This window comes from Polyodon spathula, chromosome 59 (assembly GCF_017654505.1).
Source record: "Polyodon spathula isolate WHYD16114869_AA chromosome 59, ASM1765450v1, whole genome shotgun sequence".
Lineage (NCBI taxonomy): Eukaryota > Metazoa > Chordata > Actinopteri > Acipenseriformes > Polyodontidae > Polyodon > Polyodon spathula.
The window spans coordinates 333,951-346,415 of NC_054592.1; the positions used below are offsets into that span (position 1 = coordinate 333,951).

Sequence of the window (12,465 nt, forward strand, 5' to 3'; positions counted from 1 at the left end):
CCCTGTCTTTTAAGCTTCAGCTTAATACAAACTCCCAATAGGCATCCATGTACCGGCAGCCTTATTCTGCGTCAGCTCTTGGAGTTAATTCAGTCTTTGTGTGAACCTTCCCGTGAGCCATGCTTGTTCTGCATGAACAATTTCCTGTGCTAGATCCATTCGAGTTTGTTTATGTAAGGCTCTGGGACGCATCAATGCAGTCACATTGTGTGGAAAGCTGAGGTGCACAGGAATATTCACTTGGATGGTGTTGATTTTCCCCTTGTTGCGGATCTCTTCCCTTTTCAGAAATGCGAGTACACAGGGGTCTCGGGGGAAACTGGACCAGCTACAGTATTGTGCCAGCGCCTAATCACTGTGTGATAATTTGAAGCCTAATGGTGTTGTGTAATGAATGTCTCACTTTTGGTAGATGCCTTTTCCAGTCTCTTCCTGTGTGGGCTCTAAACACACCACACACGTTATAAATACCTAGTAGACTGCACATCCTGTATGCTTTGCTGTAACAATACACGCCGTGGTATCTGAAGAAGCTGATTACAAGGACGCTTCTGAAAAACCTCAGATTTCCACCCTAGCATTGACGCCGCCTGCACTGTAATTTATAAGAATCCATGACATACTGTACATAAAGAATTCAATTAAGGTGCTTTGCATAGTTTTTTTTTTCAATTTTATAATTCAATATTATAATTATTCATGTAATATTTGAATAAACAAGAGAAAAAACTTGTCTTTGGTCTTTAAGTAACAAAAAGCAGCTATCTATCTATCTATCTATCTATCTATCTATCTATCTATCTATCTATCTATCTATCTATATATAATATATAATTCTTTACACTTTGTGTATCAGGGAAGTCCACAATTTGGTGAAGGGCAAAAGTGTAGTTATGTAATGCTGGGGTGTTTTAATAAGAATATGGAGGCATTCCCATTAGAAAATTAGTTTCTTTACTTGGAAGGGGAACGTACCAAAAATGTGTTTTAAAGCAGTTCAGTAAGTGTCACAGTATGGCTCGTAGATTGCCATTCTTGGCTTGATCTGTCCATAATTCTTTGCTGAATTTCCAGTCCGTTAATGGATTATAACCAGGACTTTTTAGCTAGCCAAGTTGCTGAAGACCAGGCAATGCTGCTGTGATTGTGTGAGCAATGTTGTGACACGTTGTTAGTTTACCTGTTGAAAGGGGGTATTAGTCATGTGTTCATGCACAATTACGTTACCAATAATATTATGGGTTGATAAATTGTTGCTAATGCTTCTTGTATGTGTCTGCCTCTAACAGCTATGTGTCGTAATGCTGTAAAGATCTAGTCCATTCTAGTTTTAAAGCACGAGAACTATACATGTACGCAGGTGCCCATGTCTGTCCGCATGTCTCCCCTTGTGCCACAGTACACCGATGTTGAAAGACGTAACTAGGCTGAAAGCAGTAGGTTGAGACCTTCCTTCAGTATGTGTGTGTGGGGGATTCATGGTTGAGTTTGAGCTGGCTGAGCCTGGTGCGAGCTGGGGATATCCTCTCGGGAGTCTGTCTGCTGGAATAGACTTTCTGATGAGAAGAGCAGGCGCTGCACATGCAGTTTGTGAACCAGCATTTAATGAAATCAGCTGTTTCTGTAAAATATGTTTAAAGAATTCTTTCTAATCTCATAGCTTTATTTGATGGCTTTGTGTCTACGTTTTGATTTCATGTTTTCTTGGGTAAATTTACTTTCCGCTGAGCTTTGATTGGCAAATGTAAAACAAGTACAGTTTCTAGTACTTTGTATTATAAATGTATTAATGTAGCATATACAGTAGCCCAGGACATAGACTATATAGAAACGCAAGTGTGTCACAAAACCAGTGACAAATTAGCTTGTTGTGTCAAACAGCACTTTAACATACTGTACTGTAATTGTTTAATTCCAAATTAAAAAAATAAATAATGTTGTGCCGGTTAATAGGGGTATAAAAAATATACCGTGTTGCCATCCAGGAACAAGCTGAAATAAAAAACCCATTCCAAACTCTGGTGCCTGTCAAGACTTGCACTGAACAGCACTGCCCTGAAACACGTGCCCGGTGATGGAAGGGTAGGTCTTGGATTAAACGGGCGAGGAGAGAGTATCACATTTCATTGTGTCGAGGCGCTTGGCACAGAAACGCTGCAGGTACTGAAGATTCGCTGTACTGGTGCAACAGGTGGGGCCTGACTAACTTTTTATAAAGCTTTTCTCTTCTTGGTTATTTTAGAACACAAACTGCAGGATGTACTAGTCCAGGTGCCAACATTGCAGAAGTGCTCTAAACATTGACTTAACAGTCCCTAAAAGTACTAGAATTTGAATGTCCGTTTTTGTAAACTACAGGTCTCCAAGAGAAATAAATAACAGGTCTGCTCAAATACGGATTGCAAAAGTCCTTAAAATTGCACAAACATACAACGATGATTGCTTTAAAAAAAAAAAAAAGTTTAACAGAACACAGTTGTACATAGTTTGGATTGCTTCTGGATTTTAATGTGCATTTACAAATTTATGATGTCACTTAAAACGTGTGTAGTGATTCATTGACAGACTATCAGGCTTTTTCGTGGGCGTTTATTATGTAAATGATATCAATGCAGGCCATTGGCTTTGGGTTACCCCTTGTGATTATCTACTTCAGTGTTGGTTCTTAACTAGAATACAATTGGCTTCTCTATCTGAATCTAACTAGATTAATTTATCAGTTGTTTAAAGTCTGTGCAGGCCAGAGGCATATGGGATGCCAAACGTTAAAAAAAATAAAAAAATAAATAAAAATAAAAAAAATAGCACAAATATTTTTACCTGTCTTTTATTCCCAGATTTAACCAATTTTCCCCTAATTTATAAATCTTGTGAAATAATGCATACCTTCAGATATAAATCAGAAAATATTTAACAACTTCTAACTTTTTAAATATTTAAGTTAAATGCGAATTGTGGTTTTTGCAAAATTAATGATTTAACTTTTAAAGAAATATTTAAGGTAAATCCTAAGCCGGTGTTGTGCATGGGCTAGGAAGAGCTAGCTGTCAGTAAAGTCAGTGCAGGCCAGTAGCACAGGGATTCCCCCACGAGAACTTGCGTTTGCTTTAGCACAAAGACACTCTTGGCTTCCCTCTATCTGGCACAGTATATAGTATGTGTGAATGCTTTTTAATACTAAGGTTTTTGGTGTATTGTATTAAGCTGTCAAAGTGGATGCTGAATTTTTCAATGCCAAGGAAAAGAGCTCTCAAACTCTGAATGCTTCTACTTTCAGAGACTTCCATCAAAAATATCTGTGCTAAATAATCAGAAACCAGCAGGTTGCAATTGTATTCATGTAGTTGATGACCGCTGTGATGTAATCATAACCTCCTCACTTAATAGGGAAGAAAGAGCTCCCCGGTGTTCAAAATCAGGGGTCTCTGCGGCACAAGAATATGTCCCAGATCATGACTTGCAAGTACCTGATTGGAAGGTGTTTTGTTCTAATGCCAAAACTAAAGGGAATCTGCTACATTATTCAAGAGAATCTTGGACTTCTGATCACACCAGTCTTCCCTTTGAGCTCTATCTTGGTGGCATGAACAAAGACCCAGGTAAAACAATCCACTTGACAAAAGAAACTGTTAGATTTCTTCCACATTTGAGCTGTATAAAGCATGAGGAAGCAGACATGAGGATTATTGCACACATAAATTTCCAAGCAACTTAAATTTAAGATTTCGGAATCCACTCGAAAGCTTAGTGCTTACGTTTTTACTGGCTGTGACACAGTCGGCTATCCTTTCAGGAAAGGGAAGTTTTTGCTTCCTGCAGTGATTTCACGGCCCTTGCAAGCTTTGGTGAGATACCATATCATGCAGGTGAAAAATCGTTTGACAATTATTTTGCCTCTCATATAACAATTTGTAAGGCTCTACGGCATAGAGAAATTTGCCACTCTAGCCCATCTTTTCGGAACAGTGGCTTCCAGAGCAGACCTTAGATTGCCTGCTACCGATCATGCTCTTCATCTGCATGCATTGCATGCTCTTCACCAAATACATGTGAGGAAAAAGTGCTTGATTGATCCAACACTTCCAAACCCACTGGACTTCAGTAGAAGAGTAAGCAATGGTATCTTTACCCCAGTACTAATGACAAAGTCGCCTAAGCCACTGTCACTGGAACAAAATTCATTTTGTGGGTGTAAGAAAGGACGATGTCTTCGCAATTGCAGATGTTCAAAAAACAATGTCCCGTGTGTATGTGCGCTGCAGAACCTGGAAAATGTGCCAGAATAAGGAGGAAGATTTAATGGTAGATGATCTATAGAGCAGTTAAACAGTTTGAATGTCATTTCCTTTTACTTTTTACTTTGTTTTGATATCGAGATCATGCCGATATCGAGATATGATTCGTATTGCGATATGCAGGTCGCAGTGCAAGCTGTGTTACGATGCATGTGATTGGCTACTTCTGTGATGCACAGGCATTTAATGATGGACATTTTGTTAAGCCAAAAAAATAAATGAGATGGGAGTATGCATCTATACCAACTATAAAACACAATTATTCATTCAAGAATCATTTGGTGATCGAGCTGTGCTGGGCTTTCGGTCTTGTATCACGATGCAAACTATGCATACTCCTATTATAATATATCATGCAAAGAAAGTATTCCGATTCATTGAGGCACAGTGAATCATTACACCTCTGGATACTAGGCTGCTAACCTGAAAAGTTCTCTTTGTTCACAGCAGCTGTGAATAACAATTTATAACAGGCTTTGGTTGCATGCCTTATAATTAGTGACTTGGAATATGTTTTAAAAACCCTTTCTTTACAGCTCTGGTTATGTTGGAAAAAGGATATCGCAGGGCACTTTGAGGTAATGCTGTGAACATAACCTCTGTGTGGCGGTTCTTCTTGTGATGTCTAGCGGTAGTTCTGCCCAGGCATACACACCATATGGCCTTCTACCTCCTAATGAACATTCCTCCCTGAAAGCCAGAGGCAGGTTTCTGATTAAAGTTTGGCTTGTCTTGTCTGTTTGGCTTTCCGCTTTCCCCACACACATGGATTTCTTCTGATCTTGAATGTTGCTTCAGTAATTCCACTCGGGATGGTTCATTAACGAGGAGCGTGTACTGCTCGTTTTCTTCTCGTTTGGGGGGGTGGTTGTTCGCTCAGTGCAGAACCTGGTGCTTTATTGATTCTGCTGCTTTATGCGAACATTGACTCATAGGATCAGAAATGTTCCTTTTCTGCGTTTTCCTGCCAATACTGTGCTTGTAAAATGAAAATGGGTTTTACAATGAAGCCTGACAAGCTCAGTGGAATCTCAACAAGACTGCTGTTGCATTGTGTTTCAGTAGTAAACATTCATTAGAATGCTTTCCCATTGGTGCCAGTAGCTGAGACATGACTGCCTTCCCTGGTTTGCCTTTAGTCCTAGATCCTAGTCCCGTAGTGCAGTTTACAAGCCCTGGAGAAGCTGAGTTTAAAAGGGGTGAGGTTAAAGTAAAAACCGCACTAAAACCTTTGGGGTAAAGGGGGGAAAAAAAAAAAACCATAGTGAAGTGTTGAACTTTTTCTTTATTGCTGACGTTTTCTGTATTTATTTGTAAATACAATATTACTTTATACAGCCGCTATACTCTTTAATGTATGCTATGGTATTGCTAACTGTATCATTAGGCTAAAAGATGTTGGCAAAACAATAAGCAACAGCACACCCTGACAACACCAGGGTAAATAAAGTAATGCCAGAGGCAGTCTTAACAGCTTTGCATGTATTGAATTAATACACTGCCGTCGCAGCAGGGGCAGTCACCCTGACTCGTTTAGTGACATAATCCCTCTTTTATTGCAATCCTGAGTCGTATCTAAGCTGTCCGGCTTGGCAATTAGCAGCTGCCCTTGTTGCATTTGGTAAAAAGTTATCAGCCACTGACAGAGCCAGGTTGTTTTGTGTTTTTGCATGAGCTGCAGGCGTCAGTGGATTACCAGTGTAACTAGAATTTTGTGTGCAGGGTTATTTCCCATTTTCATAAAAAGGGGTCTATTCTGTTTGCAAAGAAGAAAGAGAAACCACAAACAAACCCTGAAATAATAAAGCAGCCTTCTTTTAGGATGTGCATTGTTGTGCAGGTTTTATTATTCATCAGCCTGCATCTCCTGCTTCTTTTTGCATTGCTGCCCTAACCCGGCTGCGTGCTGTTCAGTTAATTGAGAGCGGAGGCATGTGTTTGTTCTAAAGGCATACTGTAAATCTGCAGGTGCATGCTGTGTGTAAATAACACACTGTCTGCCTAGGGGACAGCCCTTTGATCTGTGTTAACAAATCTGTATTGTTTAGGCAAATGATATTGTAGGAGCTGTAACTTCTTTTAACCTAATATTTGTCTGGAAAAATACAAACCAACCAAGTCTTAAAAAGAGCACAAAATAATAATAATAATAATAATAATAATGTTATTGCAGTACCAAATTGTTAAACTGCTTCCAAAATCATGTTGGCTAAATACAATTGAGATCAAAACAACAAGATTTCTCAAAAAAAAACAAAAAAAACCTAGCTCTACCTTAAGTAACCCCCTCTCCCTCAAATAAGCAATAGTCCACATTGTGTATATATCTGGCATTGAGATTCCAGTACTTTTTGTAAAGGTGTATGTTCTTGTGAAGACATGTGTTTTAATAGAATATGTACAAGCTGGATCAAAGGGTGGATTTATCCCACAGCCTTGTAATAATAAAGGGTGCAGTTAATTGCATATTTTGAAGAGAAGATATTGTATCGCCACCTTGATTTGTATCACAATTGCTTTCAGGTTGATACCAGAGACGTGCTACAGTAGGCGAGGCAGGGACCTGAGCTGGTATGCACTGTGCTGTCAGTCTTAAAGTTAAATACATTAGAGAACAGCAAGCCACGAGCAAATACAAATGCCACTTTCTGTTTGATTTTTTTGCAAACGACTTTATCCAAACGGTCCCCTGGTCGCTGGCTTGCAGTGGGCAATGCTGAATAAAAGAACAAGCCTCTGCTGTTCACAATGCAGCACACATTCTATAGAAATGTATTGCAGGGACCGGGCTTGGATTGCAGTTAGTTTAGAAGTTTTATTTTCTTCCTTGGGAATGTTACAATAATTGACAGATAGCAAACACTTTTAATGGGTCTGTACTGCACACCACATGCGGTGAAAACAAGGAAATCCTTTGGGGGGCGCGAGAGTTAGAAATGGTCCAGTAACCATTAGTAATAAACACTAGTATAATAATTTTAGTAGCAGGCTGTAAGTCAATGTGTCAGTTTTTGAAAGCTGGAGATGAAGCTCATACCACAGTGCTTACCGCACAGGTGATAAAGGTGGTTGGTTTTTTTTTTTTTTTTATCTGGGGGGCATTTAATAAGGCTAAGCTGAAATTCTGGAATTCCAGAAGCGAAAGCCGATGGTGGGGGTGGGTGGCGAGTCACACAGTCTGGCATTATTTACAGGTACCACCTGGCGTACTGCCATGTGACTTGAAATGAGCTTCCTGGCTGCTGCTTCCTGAATCATTTTGGGTGGAGCAGCATTTCACACTAATGCTCCTCTTGAACACCCTGCAGTCAGTCAGTCAGTCAGTCTGCTCCCAGTGCTGTACAGGAGACACCACTGGCATTGGGTTCTGGAGTTCACACTGTACTGTGCTGGACTTCCTAAAACTGTAAGTAACATTCCAGTGTTGAATTTAAGACATTCTGCAATAGGAGAATTCTACTGGAGCTAATTTCTTTAAAGATTTTTTAAAGTGTAAATTACTACAAAAGGAACAATAATTAGTTACAAAATGAGAGCAAGTGTAACTACTTAAACTGCCTTGCACGAAATCCCTGCTGTGTGTATTTCGAGTAACTTTTTTAAACAGGTGTTTTCCTCCTTTTGTGAAGGAGTGTACAGGACTCTTTGCAGTAAAAGGCTTTGAAAGACTACCATGTAGCGTTTAGTACTGTAGCCTCCCTGTGTTCTTCTTCCTCTCTCTTGTTTATACTGCAGCAATGGTGTCGCCTACAGTAAGCAAGACAGTCGTGTAGGTTCCTTTAAAACATGTGTGGACATGCGTGATCAAACTATTCAGAACTGAACTCAAGAGCTGATTAGAAGGGGCTTGGTATTGAATCAATTCTGGGATGACTGGCAAAGAAATACGTTTAACCAGCGAAGAGTAGCAAAAGACTCACAATCGCTGGGTCTGTTTCTGCCAGTTGTGGCTGGGTGAGAATCGATACTTTCATCGGAATGCAATTATTTAAAAACAAACTTCAGCATCTGTGTTTACTAATCTGAAGTGTGTTTGTTATTTCAATACAGCCTTCACTTTTAAAAAATAAATAATACAAAAAAACATCAGAAATGTACTATAATATAAAATGTAACTGTTCAATTATATTCTACTTTAATTTGTTAGTAAGTGTGTGTGTGTGTGTGGGGGGGGGGGGCACGCTGAAAACCATTATTTTTTTGGGTGGCCTCAATACGCTTCAATCAGTACCGCTTTCAATTAGTATACACAAGAACCACCACTCAGAACTGACCAATGACATGCTTGATGTCTGCCGAAGCGCGCGTTTTCACATTTCTGTTTGAGATTGGGTTAGTTACTGTCATTCATGAGAGGTTCAAATTTGAACTCTTCTGATTGGACAATGCACACAGCTTTTACACTTTACTGTCCAAACGGACGAGCAACGTGTGGTGACACTGAGTGAGAGACGTGAAGTATGGCCTGACGGCGGTAGGGTAAAGGAAAACATAATAAAAAAAATTGCTATTTACTATTTGTTTTGGTCTAATCGGCAGAAAACTGTTGAACATTCTGAAGACAACGAGCTAGCAGCTACCACCAGCAGTCCTGCGCCATTCAAACAGTAATTAAATGAGTCAGGATTTGTGAGATCAAAGCAAAGCAAACCATTTTATTTAAACACGAAATGTTAGTTAACAAAAATGAACAACCTTAAATACGAATTAAATGATATAGTTTAATTTATTATGATAATGTAAAATTGAAATCCGATGCACATGTTAAAAATTCAAGTAATTTGATATATATTCTTTTGTTTTTAATCAGAAGTGTTCTAAACTGAATAATTTTAACTGTTTTGCACAATGGTTTATTTGGTCTAATGTTAAAAAAAAAAAAGATTGTTCTTCATTTTTTGAAAAGGAAACGTCAGTACACAAATAAGCGATCAGGTTGCCAATTGCACCACTGTGATTACTCACCTTAAAATGACCATTTCCATCCCCTCCTTAAATAAAATCCTGGCTACGCCTCTGCTGTCAGGGTTAAGTAAAAATAAAAATATATATTTTTATGTTTTTCGTAAGTGGATAGAGAATGTGTAAGTGCGCAGTTTATTTCAAACTTTCAAATCTTATAACATAACCAAAGAGTGTTAGTCAGCGAAAATATGTGCTAAAATGGAATGAATTTGATGTAGACCTGCACAATGGTAAAACGACAGCTACATTTGGAGTTTTTCTACAACAAAAAAGCTAAAGCACCAACTCCAGAGACATCAACAGAAACCAAACCTGACTTCTGTAGTTCAGAATGTTAACAGCATGACAGTGGGGGGTGTTGTGCTGTGCCCCGCTGTGCCCCACCAGTTTTTCCAAGCCATGAGTCTCCTCTGTGTGTGTGTGTGTGTGTGTGTGTGTGTCTATTTATTTTTAAAGTATTTTCAGTTGTCTGTCAAGTTATTGGACTACAGTAAGCTACAGACAGTTATTGGTTACAGTAGCAAATTTTGGGTTCTAGGCTGTGGTACATTATTGAACTCTTTCTGCTTGTCCTTTTGAATTAAGTAGCCTTATGTTTTTAAGCACCTAACTTTCCAAGACACCAGACTAGATCAAGCTGAAAATGTCACGAGACTGTGTACTGAAATGAGAATGTGAAAGAAAGTACTGCACAAGCTTTCGCAATAATACTTCTCATCGCCACAGCGTGGGCACTTTGGACTTTGGCGCGTTTTCTTTTAACAGGCCAGCTGTGCAGATAAACTGTGCACTCTGCAGCGTGCATGAGAGAGCTCTGCCAAGCTTTTACCTTTCATGCCAGGCGTCCTAACCTTGAAGCTGAGCAGTTTCTAACGGCTTTTTTTTTATTGCTTTAGGAAACTAAAGCACCTGATTCAAACATTTCAAGTCAATTAAACGTTTGTAAAGCCTCAGGCAGAGCTGCTATATACAGTTCAATTCCACTGACTCTTAACATGTTCACGTTGGTGTGGGCCTGAGAATTGGCTGTATGCTTCCTAATTTACAAAGCAGACACTGGTCAAGAAAAGCAGATCCTGTCAAGTATACAAGGCAGCAATACTTTCTTTAATTCAGTCACCAACAGGGTGATTAAATGATGTTGAACAAACCTGGTTAGAGCTGACCAGGTTCACAAGCTTCACATGGCCATGGTGAGCTTATCCATCAGACTGGAACTGTAACATGAACTGCTGGAAGTGTGATTTATACATTTCTGCGCCAGGTTAAATCACGCTAGGGATTTCCTGAAGTTTCCCCACTGCAGTTGGTTCACTGGTTATGCAGGTAAACCCTCCTGCCTTTGTTACCTGATACAGTGGAGCTGGGTTAAGCACCCTTAGCTCTGCTTGTCCAAGTCTCTGACCATGTCCTCGATGAACCAGTTAAACCTCTAACCAGGTCTGAACGTACTTAATCATTTAATTACACCTAGTAAAGCTGTTGGAATGATCCTCCAGTGCTGGATTTGCCTACCCCTGCAGCATTGTAGCCCCATATTAAAAGCACCTTTCTGACCATCAGTTGAAGGCAGGGATCTAGTGACCTCTGCTGAGCTGCTAGGGGACTGCTGCTGGCAACTGCTTTCCTGGTTCACTGTAGCTCTTGGTCTGGTGGGTTTTTTGTCTTTTTTTTTTTTTTTTTTTTTTAAATTTTGGGGGTTGTGGAGGGTTTTCAGCGACACAGTTTCAATCCTTTTAAGTCATTTAATGCCTGTTTTGGTATGATTGAGTCAGAAGCTGAAATCTAAAGTAGACTCTATTAGATGTTGTCTTTCTGTTGTACGTCATGTTTCAATTGTGTGCTGGGAGAGGAGGGGCTTCGAACTGAAAAGCAGGTTTTTTTTTATCTCCTGCTTTAATCTCCAGTCATGGGCAATAAAATGTCCTTTTTGATAGCTTCTTGATTTTTAAGCTGCAGCTGAATACCTTTTGTTAAACAATTGAGCGAGTTTGTACAGTATTGTTGAGGCAGCCTGGAGCTTTTTGGCATCGTATTGGGATTATGTTTCTATCCATTGTTTAGGTTATGATTTGAAATACAAAGGGATTGCCAACGTGATGATGTCAAAGAGCTGATAATGTGAACTTAAGTAACTTGAGAAACTCAAGCCTTTTCAGAGTGTATATGTACACTAAGTGGCTGCAAAAGAGGTGTTCTTTGCCTTTAGGGTTTGTCAGTGAAGGTTATCCCCACTGTCATAGAAACCATTAAAGTAAGAACGTTTGTATTGATTTCTTTTTTTGGTTTTTCACTTTCGAGTAGGGGGTTCAGTTTTAATAGCTCAGCCTTGGCTCAGGGAAAGCGGTGCACAGGTAGTCTTGTTCACTGAACGTTTTTGCAGTGCTAGAAATGCAGGTGTAAGACCAAGCTAATTGAATGTTGCTGTGTGCATGACCTAGGCCAGCATTCACCATTTATATGGGTGTGTTGCTCACTGTGTTTAGTTCTTGTATATGAGAAAGTCAGAGAAATCGCTGCCATTTTAGGGATGCAGGCACCCAAAGTGTTGTGTTTTTTTTTTTTTTTTTTTTTTTTTTTTTTGTTTTGTTTTAAATTGTGTTTTTATTATGCCTCCACATAGTCTGTTGCCTTAACAACTGTTCTAGACTGATCTTTTGAATTCGAAAAAAACTTTTTTTTTTTTTTTTGCAACTTATGTACAGTACAGGTGTTAGAAAATAAAAGGAACTGTATGCATGCTGAAATTTGATCTTTTAGGAAGTGAGCTGGAGCTGTAATCTAAGACTTTTTGCCCATTTGATCTGGGCTTAAAAGAGACCTGATCATTAAAGCTTTGTGAAGACCTAACAAAAGGAATTCTCTTTGTGATAAGAATGCAATAGAATAATGTCTGATTCAATCAAAATCAATTCCATATACCTGTAAATTCATTGTGTTTTATTGCATGCACTTCTTCCCCTCCGTGCTTGCATGCAGAGAAGCGCTTGTTTTTTGTCCTGAAGGTTTTATCGGGTTTGCCCACAATCGCTGCTTGTAAACGCGACAGCAGTTGCATTATACTGAGGGTAGAAACAAGTTTTTGGTGTCTGTCTTCTAAGCCCTGGCTCAGAATAACATTGCTGTTTAAAACACCCCCCCTGCTCTGTTAATTGTAGGCAATGCTTTCTATCTGTCATTGAGCTAAGGGTATAGTATCATTGGA

The 12,465-nt window shown here is 39.3% G+C and overlaps 1 protein-coding gene across 1 annotated transcript in view; it reads left to right on the forward strand.

Annotated features, from left to right (window-relative positions):
• Positions 1-7,612: 7,612 nt before the first annotated feature.
• LOC121307862 (protein FAM110A-like) overlaps positions 7,613-12,465 on the forward strand; it is a 10,258-nt gene continuing 5,405 nt past the window's right edge. Inside the window, exon 1 of the mRNA XM_041240169.1 lies at positions 7,613-7,701. The gene's annotated coding sequence lies outside the window, so the exon portion shown is untranslated. The remainder of the gene's footprint in view (positions 7,702-12,465) is intronic.